General features: G+C 40.0%; 1 long non-coding RNA gene across 1 annotated transcript in view; it reads right to left on the bottom strand.

Moving 5' to 3' along the window:
* The window catches only part of LOC134347683 (uncharacterized), a 55,730-nt gene extending 33,465 nt beyond the window's left edge, over positions 1-22,265 (bottom strand). Inside the window, exons 1-2 of the long non-coding RNA XR_010018230.1 lie at positions 22,156-22,265; positions 19,857-20,015 (exon numbers count right to left, since the gene is read on the bottom strand). This is a non-coding gene — a long non-coding RNA (uncharacterized LOC134347683). The remainder of the gene's footprint in view (positions 1-19,856; positions 20,016-22,155) is intronic.
* Positions 22,266-22,905: the final 640 nt, after the last annotated feature.

The following is a 22,905-nucleotide window of genomic DNA, read 5'->3' as shown; positions in this document are numbered from 1 at the left end:
GGATTCTCAGAAGGCCCTTGACAATGTGCTGCATATGAGGCTGCAAAACAAGATAAGAGCTCATAGTATTACAGGAAAGATACTAGCATGGACATGAGATAAACTGACTTCCAGAAAGCAAAGAGTGGGAATAAAGGGAGCCTTGTTTGTTGGCTGCCTGTAACCAGTACTGTTCTGCAGGAGTCAGAGACATACCATGGATAGCCTTCATCAATCCCATTTGCTGGATTTCTCTACTTACAATGTTACATACTTCATGGATATCTTGTGATTGTCTTATGAGGATGATGTAATGGTCCTGCAGAGGTCACATGATGTAATTTTCCCGCCGATGTGAGGTCACGTGATGACCTGTTCTCACCAGGTATATAAGTGTAGACCACTGGTGACGCAGTTAGTTTTCGGTTAAATCGTCAGTCAGATACTCTGCTACACTGCTTATTAATCTCATGACACAGTATAGTTTTAAAATGGAGTTTTACTTTCTATTGCAAGGTACAGAAGTGTTGGCCTGGCAGTTTCACCAATAGCTGCCAGATTTGTTGATGTACCTGAAGGAGTCGTTTGGCGGTTTTGGAGAGAATCGACCATTACAGAATTCGTTCAAAAAAGAGTGATCTGCATGAGATAACCTCTGCTAAAAGCAGCAGAAAAGGTTGTGCAGTATCTAGTCTATTCTACAGAGAAAAAGGTCAGTGCCTTTAAACCGTTTTAGTTCCGTCGTCATGAATCCTGCGGACAAGGCAGAATGCAGCTGGGATTGACAGTAATGTCATGTCTTCGAGGAAACCTTTGCTTCAGGAAAGTCTCTCCTAATTGACTGTATAAATATATTGGACTTTCAAATTTACCATTCGAAGAACTGTGTTTGAATTTACCACTTTAAGACTGTTTTGGCATTTACTGCTTTAAGAACTAGTACTGAATGGCAGTTTGTTAAATGGCTGCATAGCAGTTTACTTCCGTTTGAGATTTTTCGTTTGTTTATTTTTTTTAATATTGAGCGGAGGTTAATAAATATTTATTTGTTTATAGAACCTGACTCAGTTCTATATTCATTGTTGCCGGTCACGAGACAACAAGTATAGGTGTTACATCTTTCTGGTCTGCCATAGTAAAATCAACATTTGAGTTCACCATTTTCAGAGCTCATCTCTCAGAAGGCTTCTACATGTTCTAGTTGTACATTGACAGCACATGATTCATTGAATCAACTTGGGACTGATGGCTTGCTGTGCAAAGGCATCAAACATTTCATTTGAGTCATGCTGAAATGATGCAAGTCGATCTTGCATAAATGGCTTAGCACCGGTACATCTTATGGGCAATGCACTGCGTCAATTTGCCCCTGTCTCTGCACATTTCAACCCACCCATTTCATGGACATACAATATTTGCACCTGACTTAAATTGTGTACTGTTTGTATAAATAGTTCAACCAGTCAAATAGAGCAATTCACAAAGAAGTACATGAAACCCTAATGTTACTCTGACTACCTGTTAAACATGGGTTGGAAAGTTTACTGATAACTGAGCAACATTCAAACCTGAATTCCTGTTATTACAAAAATAAATGCTTTGGATAAAGTACTGACCTGGGATACATTCTCCTACTTTGGTAAATAATAATCCCTATAGGTTATTTTAATAATTCCTTGCTAACTACCAATTACCATGTTTGATTTCAAACATGAAGCACTAACTTTTAATTTTCTTTCTTGCTACTAATGGCTCACTGCCAATTTACTCAAGCACCACCTCCAGCTGGAGAAATATTTTAATAATCATTGTTAAATCTTCATTCTAGAGTCATTGTGCAAATGGTTACAGAATATTGATATGCATCAAATTGAATAAATTAATTGTAGGAAGAGTATAGGAAGAGGCCATTTGAGTTTTTATGTTGGTACTGGCTTTTGTTGAAGTAGACAGGCTTAATTTCACTCCATGTCCATAACTTTGTAACACTCATAACTTGTAACACTTTGTAACACTCAGATAATTATACAATTTCCTTCTGAAATTACTAATAGAAACAATGTCCATTACTCTTTCACGTACAGTGTTTCAGATCTGGATGGCTCTTAAAATAAAAAAATAATATTTCGCTCATCTTCTCTCTAAGAATCCATTTGGCAGAGAAAGTAGGTTTCCTTATCTACTAGATCCAAATGTCTCTTTGAAATCTTGTAATAAGTAATCTCTTAACATCTGGCCCAAGGAGGACTTTTACAACCTTTCCTAGCTAATATCCATGCACCCAGTTACTGTACTGATGAACCTCCACTTTACCTTTTCTAAGGCCTTCATATTTTCCCTTTAGAGGTTCTGCTCAGAATTAGCCAAAATATTCCAGCTGAGGATTGGACAGTGGTTTATAAATTTATAGCACAATCTCTTTGCTTTTACACACACACATGTGAATTCAGAGCAGATGTAAGACACCTGGTCTTTCAAACGTGCTCTACCATTCATTAAGATTGTAGCTGATCTGATTGTAATCTGTATTCCATAGTAGCCTTTTATTTCTTTGCTTATCAATTATCTATCCACTTCTATCTAAAAAAAAATTCATAGTCTGCTTACACTGCCCTTTGAGGAAGAGAGTTTCAAAGACCCAAAAGCTTCAGAGAGAACAAATTTTGCCTCATCCCTTTCTTGGCAGAGGTAATCCCTTATTTTTGTACAGTGACTCATCATTTTAGGTTATCCTAGAAGAGCAAATGTCATCTCCACATTCACCCACTGTATCAAGACCTTTAGGATCTTATATAATTCAATTGTCCTCCTTTCTAGACATCAGTAGATTCAAACCTGGTCTGTTGAAGCTTATTTTTTTATAAGGCAGTTCATTCTTCCTAGGTATGAAAGATAAAAGAAACTGCCAATCCTGGAGTCTAAAGCAAAAATAATCAAAGTGTTGGAAGAACTTGGCAGATCAACCAGCATCTATGGAGATACAGAGGTGGTCAATGCTTTAGGTTGCATGATGGGGAATGATGCAGGATATCTTATTGTTTTTGCTTCAGATATGAGGATAGAAGATTTTAAGTAAAATAGTTCCCATACAAAAACATCCTTACTTGAATCAGGAGACTGCCTTCCTGGCAAATCCATTTTTGAATGAGAAAGCCTTTTCAGCTTTGTAACACTATGAACTGTGATTATACACACATTTAATCACATCTTTCATAGAAATATGTCCTTCTCATATCCTTAACAAGAAGTGACTTTTAGTTACTTATACCCCATTCTATGCAATGAAGATATACTTAAATTTGCATGGTTGGAATTGTCTGTGGTGATGCCCTGGCAGTCACTCAAATGAAAGTGTTGTAATTCTATACATAATACTCCTGATGTGGTCTCACCAATTCCCTGCATAACTAAAACAGAACCTTCTTTTTTAAGGTATTTGTATAGATTTAAACAACAACCATCTGTTAGCCTTCCTAATTGCTTGCATTTTGTGAATTATGCACCAGGTAGTGACACCACTCTACATCTCATTGGTAAGTATACAATCTACTGTCTATGATATTCCATGTTTGCATTTCAAAATTCCCATCTGCATTTTAACCATGGATCAACTTCCTTTATTAACATGAAGAATAGGAATCGGGGGACTGGAGAAAGCGCACAAAGGAGTGTTCAGTACAGGTAACCATGCAAAGGGTTTACATGACACTTCTGCTCAAATGAGAATCTTGCTATTTAATTTGCTGACAAGTAGGACATAGTATATAAAACAGAAATGAGGCATCAAATCATATTAACCTATATCCATGTGTTTCTCTCTCAAATTCTTTGGTTTCCCTCTTCAGCAGTTAGAGTTTCTTCCCCACAACCAGTAAAGACTGGGAGGTGTTGCAACACATTATTCTCTTATGTTATCGGGGTAGGAGTGGGGAAGTGGGATGCCTTCTCTTTTAAATGTGAGAATTACCTTTGACACTGCAAGACACAAGAAAAAAGAGCCAAATCACATAACATGTGATGATGAGGAAACCAGAGCCTTTAAAATTGACAATAATATTGTCACAGCCTCCACAAAGCAGCTTTAGTTTGATGATACTCAACGGAAAGTGTGAAGTGAGAAATATAGATCATGTAGGGCATTCTTCAGGGTAATGTCCAAACCTCACTACTTGATAAGCAACCATTGTTCCCTCTAAGCTGTGTGGGTGCATGGCCGCAGAGTAACTGAAATGCTCCCACGCACGTAGCCTTTGTTGCCACGCAGCTGGAATTTTCTTTTATCTAATATTTTATTAAAGTGCCATGCAGTTTGCAAGCTGTGTAAAAATCTCCTGCTGAGAGCAATGGTTGGTCCGTGCAGCTGTAAAAGAATTTTAGAGGGAATGTCCATTTTAATGACAAACTTAAGAATGATTTGCTTTTATTCTTTATTTTGAATCCTGGGCATTGCTGACAAGCCCAAAATTTAATGTTAATTCATGTTTGGCTTTGAGAAGATGGTGAAGAGCAGACATCTGTTGTGTCTGTGCACAACTACATATCAATTAAATAAAAACACACAGGTGGGAGATGGTTTTAAATGGTGCACTCACGTTGCAGCGAGAGAGAGAGAGAGAGCACATTGTGCACTTGCAGACAACAGTGCATGCGCAGAGAACAAATCAATGCATAGTGCAAAGGGGGGGATACCATTGCTGTAAAAGAAATAGATGCATACATTACACTTCCTCCCCCTTTAGATTAATTCAACATAAATCAGTATATGTACAAAAAATTCAATTCCTCTATCATAAACTCATATTCCTAATAAACATGCCTTCACAATAACAATCCATAACTAACTTCACAGTTCTAAAGGTTCAGTCTTTTGGGTATCGCTCTGTTTCTTTCAGAATGGCACATCTGGGCCTGTGGAGTGGTATCAGGTTTGGTAGCTGTATTGTCTAAGACAACATTCTTGGTTTTCTGTGTCATGTTGCTGTCAGTGACATCATCTCTGAGAGGTAAGTCCGGTGAATGTAATGTGTCTATCAAGTGTGTTCTTCAGTTGCGCGTCCAGTATCTGGTCCACATGACGTCTCCATGTCTGATCTCCAATATCCACTGTGTACATCAGTGGTTTGGTTCCTGTAACTATCCTACCAGGTGTTCCCTTGTCTTCTCTGTAATCACACACTAGGACTTCTTGCCCAATCTCGAAGCTCCTTGCTGCTTCATTGGCAACTGGCTGAACTGTTTATTCTGTACTTTTGGCTGGAGGTCTGGTTTCAGGAGGCCTATTCGAGACCTCAGATTCCTGCTCATGAACAGCATTGAAGGTGTTTGAATTATCATTGCAAGAACAGAGTTCTGGTACACAAAAAGGAAGTTGTCCATCTTGTGCTGTAGAGGAATGTGCTCCTTGTCCTCCTGTCACTTTAATGGAGTTCTTGAAGGTTTGGATAAACCTTTCAGCTAACCTATTCATTGGTGGACGGTAAGGTGCTGACTTGAAATGTCTGATGCCATTTTTCTTCGTGGACAGTTGGAATCCTTCTGATGTGTATTGTGGTCCATTGCCACTCCCAATTTGTTTGTATAAGCCGTTTCTAGCAAAGAGAGTCTTCAGGGTGGAGGCAATCTTTGCTGAGGTGGTTGACTTCATTGTTATAACCTCTGGCTGCTTCAGATTAGCATCCACAGCCATCAGGAACATGGATTCCATGAATGGCTCAGCAAAGTCAATATGTACTCTTTGCCATGGTGACAAAGGCCACTCACATGGGTGCAATGAACTTCTGAATTGTGAACTTTTTGGTATCTTGAACAGCTTTTGGCGAGTCTCCCATCTGTTTATCGATTCCCTTCTCAAACACCTTCTGGTTAGCATTAAGCAGCTGTGACAGCCTCTGGTTACTGTTACAATTTGGACTGCCGTTGGCTGTTGATGCCATACTGAGATCTTTGACTGAGTGACAGTCTAGTTGGATTTTTCTCAACCATTTAAGTCCAAAAATTGCTGGCCCTTCACTTTTCAATACATAAAACTCCAACTGTTGAGCTTGGCCTCTATACGTCACATTTATTTTCAGTTTGACTTTGGGAAACACTTTTTTGCCAGTGTATGTCTTTAGCATTACTGAGGTCTTCTCTAATGGTATCTTAGAAAACAGTCTGCTGTAGTCAGCCTCCGGAATTATGAACAAAACTGACCCTGTATCCAGCTCCATTTTCAGTTTTACATCAGACACATCAATTGTGATCCAGATGACTTTGTAATCTGCTTCAGTTATACTATGCAGTTCTAGTCATGACAGTTAACCTTTGTCAGACTCTTTGTTGTCTGGTTCTGCTTTACATTCAGAAACTTTATGCATTTGCTTAGTTTTGTGTTTGAGACTTTTCACTCGGTTGTGCTTTTTGTCTGCCTTGCACATTCTCTCTATGTGACCTTGTCTGTGACACTTTCTGCACACTTTTTCCTTGAACCAACAGTCATTTGCCACATCTATAACATTTTTGGCTTTCTGCACCATTCAGAAAAATTTTGTGCATTTCACATTCTAACTTCCTTTTCTGTAGTTCTGCTACATCCATTGCTGCAGTCTGTAATAATATAGCAATGGTCAATGTCCATTCCAAGATTAAATCTCTTTCCAATAATAGCTTCTTTTGAGTGCGTTGACTATGCATGCCACATACAAATTTGTCCCTTAATGCATCAGAAAGTCCATCTCTAAAGTCACAGTACTGGAAAAATTTGTGCAGTTCTGCAATGTATTCAGAAAGGCTTTCATCTTTTGGTTGGTTTCTTCAGTAAAATCTAAATCTTTCAGCTTTTGCCAGCGGTTTAGGGCTCAAGTGATTTGTAAAATTGTAACAATTTCATTGAACGTCTTGCTTGCTGGCTTTACAGGGTTACTAAGTTCCATCAGAGACTGTACATTCTTGGGCCCATTAAGCTAAGAAGTGCAGGGACTTTCTTTTACTCCTCCATGTTTTTAGTGTTACAATACAGTTCCACCCTCAGTTCCACCCTCTTGATATACAACTCTCAGCATTCATCAGTGCTATCAAATTCATCGACTTCCCCGACTGAAGCCGTCGTCACATTAGTTTCACTTTTAATTTAGCATGTCTTTCACAGTTATTCATGCGTCCTTTGGCTTGCTTGTGCTGTTTGACTCTCACTGTTTCTACCTGTAACTGTCCGTGCAGTTCGTAATATTCTGTGACATTCAGGTTTGTACTCATCGCCAACTTGTTGTATCTGTGCACAACTACATATCAATTAAATAAAAGCATGCATGCGGGAGATGCCTTTAATATTGCAGCAAGAGACAGAGAGAGAACAATGCACATGTGCAGACAAAAGATCATTAGGTAGTGCAAAGGGAGGGGATCATTGCTCTAAGAGAAATAGATCCATACATTGCAACATCCAAACTGATGAGTTCACAAGGGATAAATTCTGGACGTCTAACACATCTGAAAACAACACTGGGAGTCAAACAGGGAAGAGAAGGATTCTGAAATGCTACAGCCTTTCTGCTGAAATTACTCCTGTAGATCTGCTGGGTAGGGAGTTCCATAGCTTAGACCCAATGATGATGAATGACGGGGAATATGCTTCAAATTCAGAATTGTATGTGACCTGGAGGAGACCTTGCAGTTGTTGGTGTGCCCCTGTATCTGAAGCTCTTGACATGGATCAGATAGCAATGGGTGCCATGGTAGCATAGCAGTCAGGGAGATGCTATTACAGCTCGGGTGTACCGGGGTTTGGAGTTCAATTTTGGCGCCTCTCTAAGGAGTTTGTATGTCCTCCCCTGGAACAGCATGGGATTCCTCCAGGTGCTCTGGATTTTTTCCATAGTCCAAAGACATATCATTTAGTAGGTTCATTGGTCATTGTAAATTGTCCTTTGACTAGGCTAGTGTTAAACAGGTGGCTGCTTGGCGGTCATCGTGACAGCTCATTGGGTTGGGAGGGTCTGTTCCACGTATCTCTAAACAAATAATACAGTGTTGGCTGGGCCATTCAGCCCATGGACTTGATGCTAATTTAAACTAAATGTCTTCCATCAGTGTATCATGCATATCCCTTTATTCCCTCCCTATTCAAGTGTGTATTTAAAAGGCTCTCAAACCCCACCAAACTGCCCGATTCCACTACTATGACTGGTAGCCCATTCCAGGTACCAGCTATTATCTGTTTAAAACAAATTGTTACTCAAATCACCTTTAAATCTTCCCCCTCTAACCATAAAAGCGTGTCCTCTGGTGTTTGACATTTTACCCTGGGGTAAAGATTCTGACTGTCTACCCTATCAATGTTCCTCATAATGTTTTAATAGAAATCTTGCTCAGGTCTCTCCGACACTGAAGAAAAAACAACCCAAGTTTGCTCAACCTTTCCTCGTGGCTCCTACCCTCTAATCCAGACAGCATCCTAGTAAGCTTCTCTGCATCCTCTCCAAAGTCTCACATGTTTCCTACAGTGGGGCAACCAGAATTGCACACAATGCTCCTTGTTTTGTCTGTTTTCATTATTTTTATGCTTGTCACTCTTACCAATGAAGGCAAGCATGGCATATGCCTTCTTTACCACCTTTTCCAATTGTGTGGCCACTTTCACTGAATTATGGATTTGGACCCAAGTTCCTCAATGCTATTGAGGGGTCTTTCTCCTTTCATTTAACCTTCTAAGTACAGCACCTTACACTTGCTCAGATCACACTGCAGCTGGCACTTCTCTTCCAGGAACTGCAACAGTTTTATATTCTGTTATGTTCTGTCAGGACCTGGGAACTTATTCACATCAATATTTTTCAGAAGGACCATCACTACTTCCTCTTCAATCTTAAAATGTCTCTGCACATTAGTATTTCCTACTCTGCCTTTACTATTCTTCAAAGCTTTTTCCTTGGTCAATACCAACGTAAAATTTTCACTTAGTACATCATTCACTTCCTCTGACTCCAGGCACAACTTTCCTGCTTCATTCTTGAGTGGACATGCCCTCTCTTTAGGTATCCTCTTTTTCCTAATATAAGGATTCAATAGGTACATTTAATGTCGAGAAATATATACAACATACATTCTGAAATTCTTTTTCTTCACAAGCATCTACAAAAACAGAGGAGTGCCCAAAAGAATGAATGACAGTTAAATGTTAGAACCCCAAAGCCACCCCCTGCTCCCCCCACTCATGCACAAGCAGAGACAAGGTAATAAATCCCACCTCCCCCACCAGCAAAAAAATGCATTGACACAAAATACCAAGGAATTTTTCTTGATCCTGGTCACAAAAGACATTTAAATGGCCCCTTTTGGCCTTCCTAATTGCCTGCTTCAGCACTTACCTACTATCTTTATATTCTACAAGAGCCCAGTCTGATTTTAGCTTGCTGGTTACCTTTCTTTTCCTTACTTCTTACTGGAACATGCCAACCCTGAACTCTGATCAGCTGTTTTCTGAACAACTTCCACAAGTCCGATTTGGACTTGTCTGACAGCAGCTGCTCCCAATCAATATGTTGTCTTATCTTGTCATTTTCCATTCCCCCCCCCCCCCATTTGACACATTCTTGCAAGGTATGATTTTATACTTTCTCATAACATAATGAGTTGTGGTCACTATTCCAAAAAAAAAATCACCACTATCAGGTCTGTCAACTGGCCTGACTTGTTTTCCAAAACCAGATCCAATATGTTTTCTCCTCTAGTTGGACTCTCCACAAACTGTTCAAGAATGAAGAAATCCTGCCCAATCTGAATCTCTTGCATTAAAGAAGTTCCAGTCAATATGGGCAAGTTAAATTTCCCCACTACGACAAACCTGAGGTTTCTGCACTTTTCTATAATCTGTCTACTTATATGTTCCTCTTCTTCTCAATGGCTACTGGGAGGCCTAATCCTATCAGGTAATTGCACCTTTCTTATTTTGGAGTTCCAACCAAATTACCTCTCTGGATGAGTTCCCCAGTTTGAGTGCTTCTGTGACATTCTCCCTTATGATTAGTGAAACCCCTCCACCACTTTGGCCCTTGCTCTGTCACATCTAGAGCAACAAAACCCAGGGACACTGAGCTGCCTTTACTCATCCTCATGCAACCAGGTCTCTGTAATGACAACAACATGCATTGATTCAGTCTCTAATTTCTTCTACCTTACCCATAAGACTCCCAGTGTTGAAATAAACATATTTCTGCTCATGAGAGCCACTTGGTTTACTAGACTGCTCCTTGATGCCCTTCCTTTCAGTCCTACTTGTCATACCATCTTCCTTGTTTTCAATCCTACCACCTATTGACCCACGGCTGTGGATTCTGCTCTCTTGCCACGCTAGATTAAGCCATTGTGGTGTTGAAATTTATGAGTGATGTTGAACCTGTGACTCCTCTGATCAAGTGGAGATGGTCCAACAGGCTCTTGACTTCTGCCTTGTATTTGGTAGAAACCCATTTTGGAGTCACTCAGAGATGAATGATATCCATGCATCTGGGAGATCTCTTCTCTCTAATTATGGCACCTTGAATTGTTTAAGTGATTCTTCTGAAGAATCACCCGTGACAGTGCAGCATGCGCTGAGCACTACATGCTTGAGCCAGATTCAATTGCATACTTACATTTTAATTGAGTGGTGAAAAATGTAAGCTAAAGAAAATCTGAAGGGACAAGGCCTCACAGCATTGCAAGTGCAGTTCTTCATCAGATGAGAAAAACACACAGCAAAAGTTAATAAGACACTACCCGACCTCCAACATTTCCACTGACAATATTTCACATTTTAAAATGCTGCTGGAAAATCCCATTCTTCAAAAATTGCTGACCTTGGTATGTTAAGTTAATGCCTAATTAAAGTTAAATAAACATTGAATTTTCATCAAATGCATTGCATTGATTAGAAACAAATGCACCAAATGTAGATAGGTTTGAACAAAGTATCCAGCATACCAGGCATAAAGCACAGACACCCAAGAATAACCCATGAATAGACACTGCAAGGAGCCTATATTCTTGATACAATGCCAGGAGCCTCACACATACAAATATGAAGTTATCCCTGACTGCTCTCTTTATTGTGACAAGGAAGAAAAATAATATCACTACGTTTTGGCAGCTGTTTGGGAGGGATTTGAAATTAATATCAGACCAATATTTGAAATAATAATAATGGGAGTGATTGAGCTCTCATCTTATTTTTGTAAATGATTTGAAATCACTGGATCATGAAATAAATGTCATAATTCCTCACCTTTTCTTCCTTGGATGGTTCAAAATTTAAATCTAAGAGCTCTAAGAATAACAAATACCAGGCTCTGGTGTAAAGTGAAAAGGCAAGTTGTGATTTCCACACCAAGTAAATTTAGCATTCACCATAACACAAAAATTTGATCATTTATCTTCTTATTTTGTAAGAATAGACTTGCTTGTGCTGCTATTTTCTAAACCATATTGCATGAAATATAACTTCTATTGCCATTTATAGAGCATCTTTAACTTAGCACATAAATATAGAATAATGGCTACCTGGGAGTTCTAATTTGATAAGTCATAGTATTCTAGTCATAGAATAAATCAAAATGGCAAAGGTCAAACAATTCATAAAAGTTTACCTACGCTCTGTGACTTATCTTTATTGCTGTAAACTCCCTTTTAATTTATGTAATATAATAATAGGTAACAAATGGATAACAAAAATAAGGCTGTGATAGAATCAAAGAATTCTGATAATATCAGACACAGCAAGGTTGAAGCCTGACGAAGGGTTCCAGCCCAAAACGTCGACTCATCGTTTCCACTGATGCTGCCTGACCTGCTAAGTTCATCCAGTGTACTGTAAGTGTTACTTTGATCCCAGCATCTACAGATTATTTTGTGTTTAAGAGTGAAGCCTGACCTGTTCATCTGGTCACCAAAATATTGTGATGTAAGTTTCCCGTTGCTCCTGATAATTGAATTTTGTGGTAGATGGACAATCCAGCCACCGGTGAACAAATCAACATGCTTCCTTTTTAATGGCTTCACCCACCTCTGAATGGCTGCCAGACACACAGAATTCCATCATTTCTTTAACCTCCCGAGGAAGTTGAGGCACCAGTGCACTGTGCTGGTCATGGCTAGTATGTGGAACAGGATAGGCTACTGTTCATGTTCACTCTTAGGAACTCAAAGCTTTCAACCTTAAAGAGAAATTTTCGGTCATGGGTAGTTCCATACTGGAGTGTCTTCCATTGTCAAGTCAATATGAGGAAACTGAGGACAGAATCATCCATCTCGTCCTTGTATCTCACATCTCCAGTGTTTACAGTATTTCTTTCTTCTGGTACCTTCAGGTTTCATTTGTCTCCACATAATTAAACCTCTCCTGGCTGAGTGGTGCCATAACAACAACCCCTTACTCAATGTCAGCAAGACCAAGCAGTTGATAATTGATTTCAGGACAAGGAAACCAAAGGCCCATGAGCCTGTTCCCATTGGAGGATCAGAGGTGGAGAGGGTCGGCAACTTTAAATTCCTCAGTGTTATTACTTTAGCGACCTTTCCTGGACCCAGCACGTAAGTGCAATTACGAAGAAACCTCAGCAACACCTCTATTTCAATAGCAATTTGCAAAGACTCGGCATGACATCTAAAACTTTGACAAACTTCTATAGATATCTAGTGGAGAGTTTATTGACTGGTATGGAAACACCAATACCCTTGAATGGAAAATCCTACAAAAAATAATGGATAGGCCCCTGTCTATCACAGGTAAAGCCCTTCCCACCATTGATCACACCTACACCAAATACTATCACAGGAAAGAAGCATCCATCAACGGGGATCTCACTACCCAGGACATGTTCTCTTCTCCCTGCTGCCATCAGGAAGAATACACAAGAGCCTCAGGACTCACACCAGCAGGTTCAGGAACAGTTATTACACCTCATCCTTCAAGCTCTTGAATCATATGGGATAACTTCACTCAACTTCACTTGCCCCATTATTGAAATATTCCCGCAACCTGTGGACTCACTTTCAAAGACTCTTCATCTCCTGTTCTTGATATTTATTGCTTCCTTATTTATCATTATTATTTCTTTTCTCATTTGCATAGTTTGCTGTCTTTTACACACTGGTTGAATGCCCAAGTTGGTGCAGTTTATCACTGATTCTATTATGGATATTATTCTATTATGGATTTATTAAGTATGCCTGCAAGAAAATGAATCTCAGGGTTGTATATAGTGACATATATATATATACCTTAATAATAAGTTTACTTTGAACTTTGACCGAACTGCGTGAGTTTCCCCTGAATTCTCTGGGTCCTCTCACATGTATTATGGTTGGTGAGATGTGGGCATCCTATGATGGCATTAGAAGCATCACCACACTTGCAGGCTACCCCCAGCACATCCTTCGACTGTGAAGGTTGTTGTTACAAATGAAACATTTTACTATTTCACTGTTTTGATGTACTTGTGCCAATTAAAGCTAACCTTTAATCTTTATCTTTATTATACATGGTATTGAAATCTCAGGTGGGAAAACAAAAGGGGTGGCTCTGTTAGTAAAAAATGAAATCGAATCCTTAGAAAGAGGTGACTTGGGATTGCAAGATGTAGAATCCTTGTGAGTAGAGTTAAGAAACTGCAAGGGTAAAAAGACCTTGATGGGAGTGATATACAGGCCTTCGAACATTAGCAAAGATGTGGGCTACAGATACAACAGGACATAGAAAAGGCATGTCAAAAGGACAATGTTACGATAGTCTTGGGGGGACGTCAATATGGAAGTAGATTGGGAAATTTAGTTTGATGCTGGATCCCAAGTGAGGCTTTGCCTGTGAGATAGCTTTTAGAGCTGCTTGTGGTTGAGCCCACTAAGAGATCAACTATTCTGGATTGGGTGACGGGTAATGAACTGTTCTATATGTCATTTGCTTTCCCATTCTTCTGATCTGCCTAAATCCTTCTGCAACCTCTCTGCTTCCTCAATGCTACCTGCCCCTCCACCTATCTTCGTATCGTCCTCAAGTTTGGTCACAAAGCAATCAATTCCATCATCCAAATCAGAAGCGATCCCAACACTGATCCTTGCAGATTATCTCTAGTCACTGGCAGCTAATCAGAAAAGGCTCCCTTTATTCCCACTCTTTGTCTTCCACCAATCACCCACTGCTTTATCCATGCTAGAATCTTTCCTGTAATACCATGGGGTCATGGTTTGTCAAACAGCCTCATGCATTTTGGTAGAAGAAATAAAAGCATAGACTATTTTCTAATGGAGACAATATTAAAAAATCAGAGGTGCAAAGGTACTTGGGAATCCTCATGCAGGGTACCCTAAAGGTTAACTTGCAGGTTGAATCAGTGGTGTTACGTACCCCGTAACTGGGTTGCCAAACCAGCAGAAATGGATCACTCAGTTGGAGTCTGGAGTACTAGAACTAAGAAAGTTTTATTAAAGAAACAAGCAACACAGTAATCGAAAGGATAATAAATGCAACAATTCAACAATGATAACCACACATGTGCACAGAATTAAGATAACAGCATCAATCAAGCTCTATCGTTGTCTAGGGGTAAATGACCAATTTCAAAATGACTCAAAGTTCAGTCCAGTTTGTAGTTCAGTTCGCAGTAATCGTTGCCATGGCGATGGACAAGGTGGGGGAAGAGAGACATAGAATAGGAACAACTCATCATTCAGCACAGCTTCACTCACAGACCAGCGAGATGGCTCACAAACAGCATTTGGGCGGGTCCTTGGTGATGTCACCTGAGGTCACCGACTGTGACCCCTCCTCCAGATGCGGTCGATCCTCTGCAGTGAACCCGACACCCAGGCAAGGGCGGACACACACCGGGTTCCCGCTGATCGTACCTTTCCACCCTTGTCGTTGTCTGGCACTTCTCACCCACTCGTGAGAAGCGCACCGCTTCCAGGGTCTCGTTACCTCGGGTGGCGTGTGTGTCTGTCTTAGCGAACCTGTCCCTTTTTATCCCCCTGCTGGGGTATCGCCTGTCCATCACTTCAAACAGTTCAGGGTTCAAAGGGGGGAGCCGCTCCAGACAGCTCTCCCTCCCACATCCCTTCATTACACATCTCCAGACGCTGCTCCATTGTTCCTTATCTCTCCTTCCCCTGAGGGCAGGTGGCAGACCAACTGCTGATGCCACTGATGCTAGCCCAGGCCAGCAAACATCTTAATTTTATGTGTATTCTCGTAACAGTGGTGATAAAGCCAAATGCAATATTGACATTCATTTCAAGGGGACTAGAATATAAAAACAAGGGTGTAATGCTAAGGCTTTATAAGCAATTGGTGAGGCCTCACTTGGAGTACTGTGAGCAGTTTAGGGCTCCTTATCTAAGAGAGGATATGCTGACATTCAAGAGGGTTCAAAGGACATTTACAAAAATGAAAGGCTTATCATATGATGAGAATTTGATGGCTCTGAGCCTGTACTTGCTGGAATTTAGAAGAATGAGGGGGGATCTCAATAAAAGTTATTGTCTGTTGAAATGTTGAGACAGAGTGGCTGTGGAAGGTGTGTTTCTTATAGTGTGGGAGTCTAGGACTCGAGGGTACAACTTCAGAATAGAGGGGTGCCCATTTAGAACAGAGATTAAGAAGAATTTCTTTAGTCAGAAGGTGGTAAATCTGTGGAATTCATTGCCACAGATAGTTGTGGAGGCCAGATCACTGGGTGTACTTAAAGCAGAGGTTGATAGGTTCTTGATTAGTTAGGGTATGAAAGACTACGGGGAGAAGGCAGGAGAATGGGATTGAGTGAGAAGTGGATCAGCCATAATGAAATTGTAGCTTGCATTGCGGGATAGGCAGGAATGAGGATGGGGCACCTCATTATTCATGCTATTTTCCAATCCTTCAAATAACCAAAACTGGTGAAAATGGAACAAAATCTAAGAGACAACAAGCTGCTGTTACAATACTAGCAGCTTTAGGGTCACACTAAGAAAGAAGTGCTGAGCCATTGTAACCTAGGAATCACTCACAGCTGAGATCCGAATGAACATTGACTTCTCAAACTTCCGCTAATGTCCCACCTCCCCCTCGTACCCCATCCGTTATTTACTTATATACACACATTCTTTTTCTTTTTCTCTCTCTCCTTTTTCTCCCTCTGTCCCTCTCACTATACCCCTTGCCCATCCTCTGGGTTTTCCCTCCTCCCCCTTTTCTTTCTCCCTAGGCCTCCTGTCCCATGATCCTCTCATATCCCCTTTTACCAATCACCTGTCCAGCTCTTGGCTCCATCCCTCCCTCTCCTGTCTTCTCCGATCATTTTGGATCTCCTCCTCCCCCTCCAACTTTCAAATCTCTTACTAGCTCTTCCTTCAGTTAGTCCTGACGAAGGGTCTCGGCCTGAAATGTTGACTGTACCTCTTCCTAGAGATGCTGCCTGGCCTGCTGTGTTCACCAGCAACTTTGATGTGTGTTGCTTGAATTTCCAGCATCTGCAGATTTCCTCGTGTTTAAGATCTCTATGTCTTTGGATTCTTAAGGGAATAAAGGAAGTGGAGATCGATGGATAACCATAGTCAGTGAATGGCAGAACAGGTTTGGGGGATTTTATGGTTTATTGCTGCTGCTGTTTATTTTGTTCTTTTGTTCTTATCTTGTCTCTTTCACCTACAATGATAATACCTAAAAAGGACGCAAGATTAAATAGAAAAGGCACGCAAAATGCTAGAGAAATGCAACAAGTCAGGCAGCATCCACGGAAATCAATAAACAGTCGGCGTTTTGGGCTTGACCCTTCTTTATGTCTAGAAAAGAAGGAGGACAGCATCATAATTCAAAGGTGGTTGGAGGGGAAGGAGGATACTAGAAGGTGATGGGTGAAACCAGGTGGGTGGGAAAGATAAAGACCTGGAGAGGAAGGAATCTGAGAGGAGAGGAAAGTGGACCATAGGAGAAAGGAAATGAGGAGCGGACTCAGGGGGCGACAATAGGCAGGTGAGAAGAGGTAAGAGGACAGAGTGGGGAACAGAAGAAGAGAAGAAGGGAGAGAATTTTTTTACTGGAAGGAGATATATAGAAGGATAAGAAACAACACCACATCAGACACTGTTAGGCAAATAAATCACTGGAATTAGATTTGGACTTCTTTAGTTCTGGATTACTTTTATGCAATAGAGAATAAAAGAAAATATGACAAGGTTGTGAAATGTCACAGAAGTAATAAATTTTGACAAATCTTTAATATAATACACCCACATGAGTCCCCGAAACTCCAGATGAGCCTGTAATTAACAAACTTCTACAGAAGTATTGTTGAAAGTATCCTGACTGATTGAACCATGAGGCAATTTGAATGTACAGGGACATGAGAAGCAGAGGAGTGTGGTCGACCCATGGACACATCCATTCTCACTACCTGCAGTATCTACAGGACGTATTGCCTCAAGAAGGCAACATCTATCATCAAAGGTCCCCACCATCCAGGCAGTGTTATTTTTCATAGCTACTATTGGGCAGGAGGTACGGAAACCTGAAGTTCCACAGCACCAGGTTCAAGGGCAACTTCTTTTCTTCTGTGACAGGGTCCTAGATTACCCCTATGAACTGTGCTCGATTACCCCTATGAACTGTGCTTTTGAAAAGAGAGAGAGAGTTATTTAACACCGACATGTTGTTTTGAAAAGAGAGCGAGAAAGAGAGAGAGAGAGAGAGAGAGAGAGAGAGAGAGAGAGAGAGACGAAGACTAACTTTTGGACTGTCACTTTAAGGCATGAGGAGGGACTGGGAATAACTTTTGGATTTCTGCTGAGTTGGAGACGGAGAGCACTGAGCAGCTTGTAAGTCGCTATGGTGATCAAAGGCGGCATTATTTGATGGACAATCGATGTTATAGTTTCTCTGGAGTGTGTTTTTACTTCCCAAGAACATTTGCCTGCTAGTACACTCTTACACAGACAGAGATGGGAGGAGTTATTTGAGAGACAGTTGGTTCTCAGTACGGTGAGATAAATAGGAGGTGAGATGATAGACTTCAGGCACATGTTTTTGGATGCTGAATGAGCTTTGTTGTGCCCACAGAAAAAGTGAGTTTTTGGAGGATCGATCAGGTGGATCGATCAGTGGCTCTTGCAGTGAGGAAAAGGAGTGACTGTTGGAGAGTTGTCCATGTGTCCAACCCTTGCCTGGGTTGATGGCTCCACCACAGAAGAACCGGTCCCCTTTGTTGAAGTCACAGTCGGTGACTTTTAAAGGATTTTGGAGGACAACAAGAAGATTGATGGCATCAGCTCATCTGAAGACTCAAATCTCCCTCTCTCCCTCTCTCTCTTTCCATCACTACTCAACTCAATACCACGAACTGAACTGAACTTTACTCATTGTCGTAAGACTATCTATTTACCCCTCGACTTGAAGAAGCTTGGTTTTCATATATATTCCACACTTACTTATATATAATCATTGCTAACCTGTTTGATTTATCTACATTTATATTACTCTATTGCGTAGTTACTAATAAATATTATTAGTTAATAGCAATACTGTACTCCAAAGTGTTTTCCATTTCTGCTGGTTCTTTAACCCGTCACGGGGTATGTGACACTTCAACCATTCTGTTCTTGAAACAACCTGCTAAACTATAACCAACCTACAAAACAGTCTAGCAACAGTATGACTACTCTGATCAATTTGCAATAGAATGGACTTGTTTTTATTCTAATTGTGTCTTTTTTCTTGTAAGATAAAGTGTGAATAACTTATACAACAGGAATTCTGCAGATGCTGGAAATTCAAGCAACGCACATCAAAGTTGCTGGTGAATGCAGCAGGCCAGGCAGCATCTCTAGGAAGAGGTACAGTCAACGTTTCAGGCCGAGACCCTTCGTCATGTCCTGATGAAGGGTCTCGGCCTGAAATGTCGACTGTACCTCTCCCTACGAATAACTTATGTTTAATTTATGTTTTTCTTGTAAATGCATCTTATATGGTGCTTTGAGGTGCCTGCATTGCTGCTGTAAGTAACGTTTAAAATGCATGCATGAACTTGTGCATATAGCAATAATCTTGACTTTGATAACATTATTTTTCATTGCTGTTGTGAAGAAACCTACGTTCTCCTAAACTAGTTGTAAGTATGCTGAGTCTGCAGATCAGTATCCAATTATAACCACGTTCTCTGATTCTCTAAACTAATTAATTAGAAATTATTGTGGAAGATAATTATTAAGAAATAAGGGTTTTAGGTGGCATTATGCCCATCAATGGCAAGGGGCCCTCACCAGCTGAAGACCTTTATTCATCATCTCCTCTTGCTCAATGTGGTCCAGGAATTTCTTTGCATTTCAAGGTATACATTAAGAAGTGATGAGTGGGAGTAAACTGCACCTCATTTGTGCAAGACCCCATCAAACCTCTCTAACAAGTTTCTACTGCAAACTGGTGCTGCTGGCAATAGAATAGGCTTTGCAGGTGCAAACTGGTACAAATGCTGGCCGAATAGATGATGGATCATGGGACGAGTGATTGAGTGAGGCTCAGTAGATGAAGGAAAGAGGGTTGATGCTTGGTAAGTGGTAGGGAAGGTGGAAGGCTGCAATTTGAAATGGAGGTAAAGGGAAAACAATCAGGGCCTTGATGCTTATTTTGAGGCACTTGGATACATAGTATTCAAGTTCTGTGTAGAATAAAGTGTTGAGAAGGGGCAGTGTGTATTAGGAGTAGACAATAAGATAAAAACCTTCAATGTCCACCATCCAGAAAAAGCATGTAATTGTCTACATTGTCCAAAACTTATTGTCCACAGACCAATTAAGGCCATCGACTTTAAAGAGCTAAAACTATACAAACCATCTGCCTGGCCCAAACCAGTTGCAGGCCACACATTTGCAATTAAACTTTGTACAAATGATGTACTTACATGCACAGGAAACCTGGGCCATGACCCAAATCTGATTGCACTGGAGTGATGGTGCAATGTTATTCAGTAAACACCATAACTCAGAATCAGGTTTATTATCACTGGCATGTGACGTGAAATTTGTTAACTTAGCAGCAGCAGTTCAATGCAATACATAATCTAGCAGAGAGAAAAAATAATAATAATAATAAATAAAATAATAAAAAAATAAATAAACAAGTATATCAATTACATATATTGAAAAGATTTTTTTAAAACGTGCAAAAAAAAGAAATACTGTATATTAAAAAAAATTAGGTAGTGTTCAAAGATTTAATGTCCATTTAGGAATTGAATGGCAGAGGGGAAGAAGCTGTTCCTGAATTGCTGAGTGTGTGCATTTAGGCTTCTGCACCAACTTCAGGCTTTTGTACTTCCTGCCTGATGGTAACAGTGAGAAAAGGGCATGCCCTGGGTGTTGGAGGTCCTAAATAATGGACGCTGCCTTTCTGAGACACCGCTCTCTAAAGATGTCCTGGGTACTTTGTAGGCTAGCACCCAAGATGGAGCTGACTAGATTTACAACCTTCTGCAGCTTCTTTCGGTCCTGTGCAGTAGCCCCTCCATACCAGACAGTGATGCAGCCTGTCAGAATGCTCTGCACGGTACAACTATAGAATTTTTGAGTGTATTTGTTGACATGCCAAATCTCTTCAAACCTCTAATAAAGTATAGCTGCTCTCTTGCCTTCTTTATAACTACATTGATATGTTGGGACCAGGTTAGATCCTCAGAGATCTTGACTCCCAGGGGCTTGAAGCTGCTCACTCTCTCCACTTCTGATCCCTCTATGAGGAACTGCATGGGAATATAATGAAATGTCAAAAGCGAGTTTTCAGAAAAGGGAGTAAATGTTATTAACACAATGGGAGCTCTTTGAGAGATTTTTCAGGTACAGACTAAGTAGATTTTCTGAAAAGGGGAGGGTAGGGGAACTAAAGCCACATCTTCTTGGATGACAAAGCAGATAGAAAATGGTGCCCATCATTCAGTTCCTTGTACAAGTCTTCTATTCAGCAAGATTATGTCTGCTCTCCTACATCATTGACACCTTCAGAATACTGAATACCCACTGAACATTGAAAGGCCTGCTTAGAGTGGATATAGACAGGATTGTTTCTAGTAATATGAAAATCTAGGAACAGAGGACACAGCCTCAAAATAAAATGATGCCAATTTAGTACAGAGAAGAAGAGAACTCTCTTTAGCCAGGAGGTGGTGAATCTGTGGAATTCATTGCCACAGATGTATGTGGAGGCTTGATCATTGGGTATATATTCCAAGCTGGGATCAGAACTTTATTGGCCAATGTAAGAATCAGATAATGTGTCCAGGAAGGAGAATGAAATTGAGAATCATCCATAATCTCATTGAATGGTGATGAAGCTAAAAGGATTGTGCAGCTTATTTCTTCTTCCATTTCTTAAAGTTTTTCAGGTCTTGGATTTAAAAATTGCACAATCATTAGCATTGTAAAATCTGCACATCAAAAGTACTGTTAAACTGCTATTGTAAGGGTACATATGCACTACTACATTGTGAAAAGCAATGGTACTTCTAAATTAACTGACAGGAATAATCAAATCACAAGTTTAAAGTGGCACTCATACAGCACAACAACATCTCTCTGTTGAACCATTCAATTAAATTACTGCTTTATAAGTGTATCCTCCATCTTTCATACATACATAATATGCTATCTTCTACTTTGCAACAAGATTTACCAATGTTCCTCAGATTGCCTGCCCAACTGTGGGTCATATCCAATCATAGGATTCCTGAGTTAATTGGAAATCATTGTTGATGAGGTGCTGTATTGAATTTCATTGTTATTTTCAAACAGACAACTCTTCGTTCTGGCCTACAGGAAGTGAATTAATGAGTCAGTATTACAAACATTCTGGAAAAATACCAGAAAAATCAGAAATAAATTGGAAGTACTTTACTGATGTCTTTTTAATTAGAATTCTCACTGAAGGTTGCATGAACACCATCACTGAGAATACAAGGGATATGGTTCATTCTATGTAATGCTTCAAGTTAATAGATTTTTGTACGCTATATTTGTATTGCAGTTTAAATTAAACATGGTCACATTTTCAAGATTGCTAAAAGTCATTTCCTGTACACAAGCGCGAAGGAGAACAAAATAATTGTTACTCCAGGTCTGATGCAATAAAAGAGACACAAAAGATAAAGAACATAATTATAATAAAATAATACAGTATATATAAATACATAAGATTGGTTATATACATACTGTAGAGTGATGTCCATAAAGTGATGCTAGGCTGCCCATAATGGGAAATAATCGAGTAGTGGTGGATTTAGTGGGTAGAGGTGTTGATTAGTCTTACGGCTTGTGGAAAGTAACTATTTTTGATGTGTTCTGTGTGGTGACGGTCAATATTGAAAGGGATAAAGGGCATAAAGGACTGAAAGTAAATATCAGAATAAAATACAGATGAAAAAATTGTATACTTTTGTTGTGAAATGAACAAACTCACTGCAGAGACACTGAGGCTAGTGGATATAAAAGTGTTTTATTCAACAAACATGAACAGCAGGCATCATATTGAGACCCTTTCAGACGAAGGGGACTGTTCAACCCAATATTACATGACATTTTATAAGCTAAAGATCAAAGGACAATTCTATATTTATAATGTATCTACAATGCTTCCATTGAATTAAATACAATTTTCACACCTCCAAGAATGTTAATCAGCATTGCCTGGTTTTCAATTAACTGAAGTCCACAGCTCCAGGAAACTAATATTCAGGGCTGCATTTTAAATTTAATCTGCAATCCATGTTCATTTGTAATGATTGGTTGCTGAAGTTAATATTTTGCTATATAACCTAACTCCATAATATTCCCTAACAACTTCAGCTTGGCATCACACAGGATAAAATGCATTTAGAATAACATTTAAGTCCTAAACAGCTGCTCCATATTAACATGTTGATTCCTGAAGGGCAGGGAGTAGCAGGGTCCATTTCCTGGAAT

This window comes from Mobula hypostoma, chromosome 6 (genome assembly GCF_963921235.1).
Source record: "Mobula hypostoma chromosome 6, sMobHyp1.1, whole genome shotgun sequence".
NCBI lineage: Eukaryota > Metazoa > Chordata > Chondrichthyes > Myliobatiformes > Myliobatidae > Mobula > Mobula hypostoma.
This window is presented reverse-complemented; position numbering and strand designations above follow the sequence as displayed.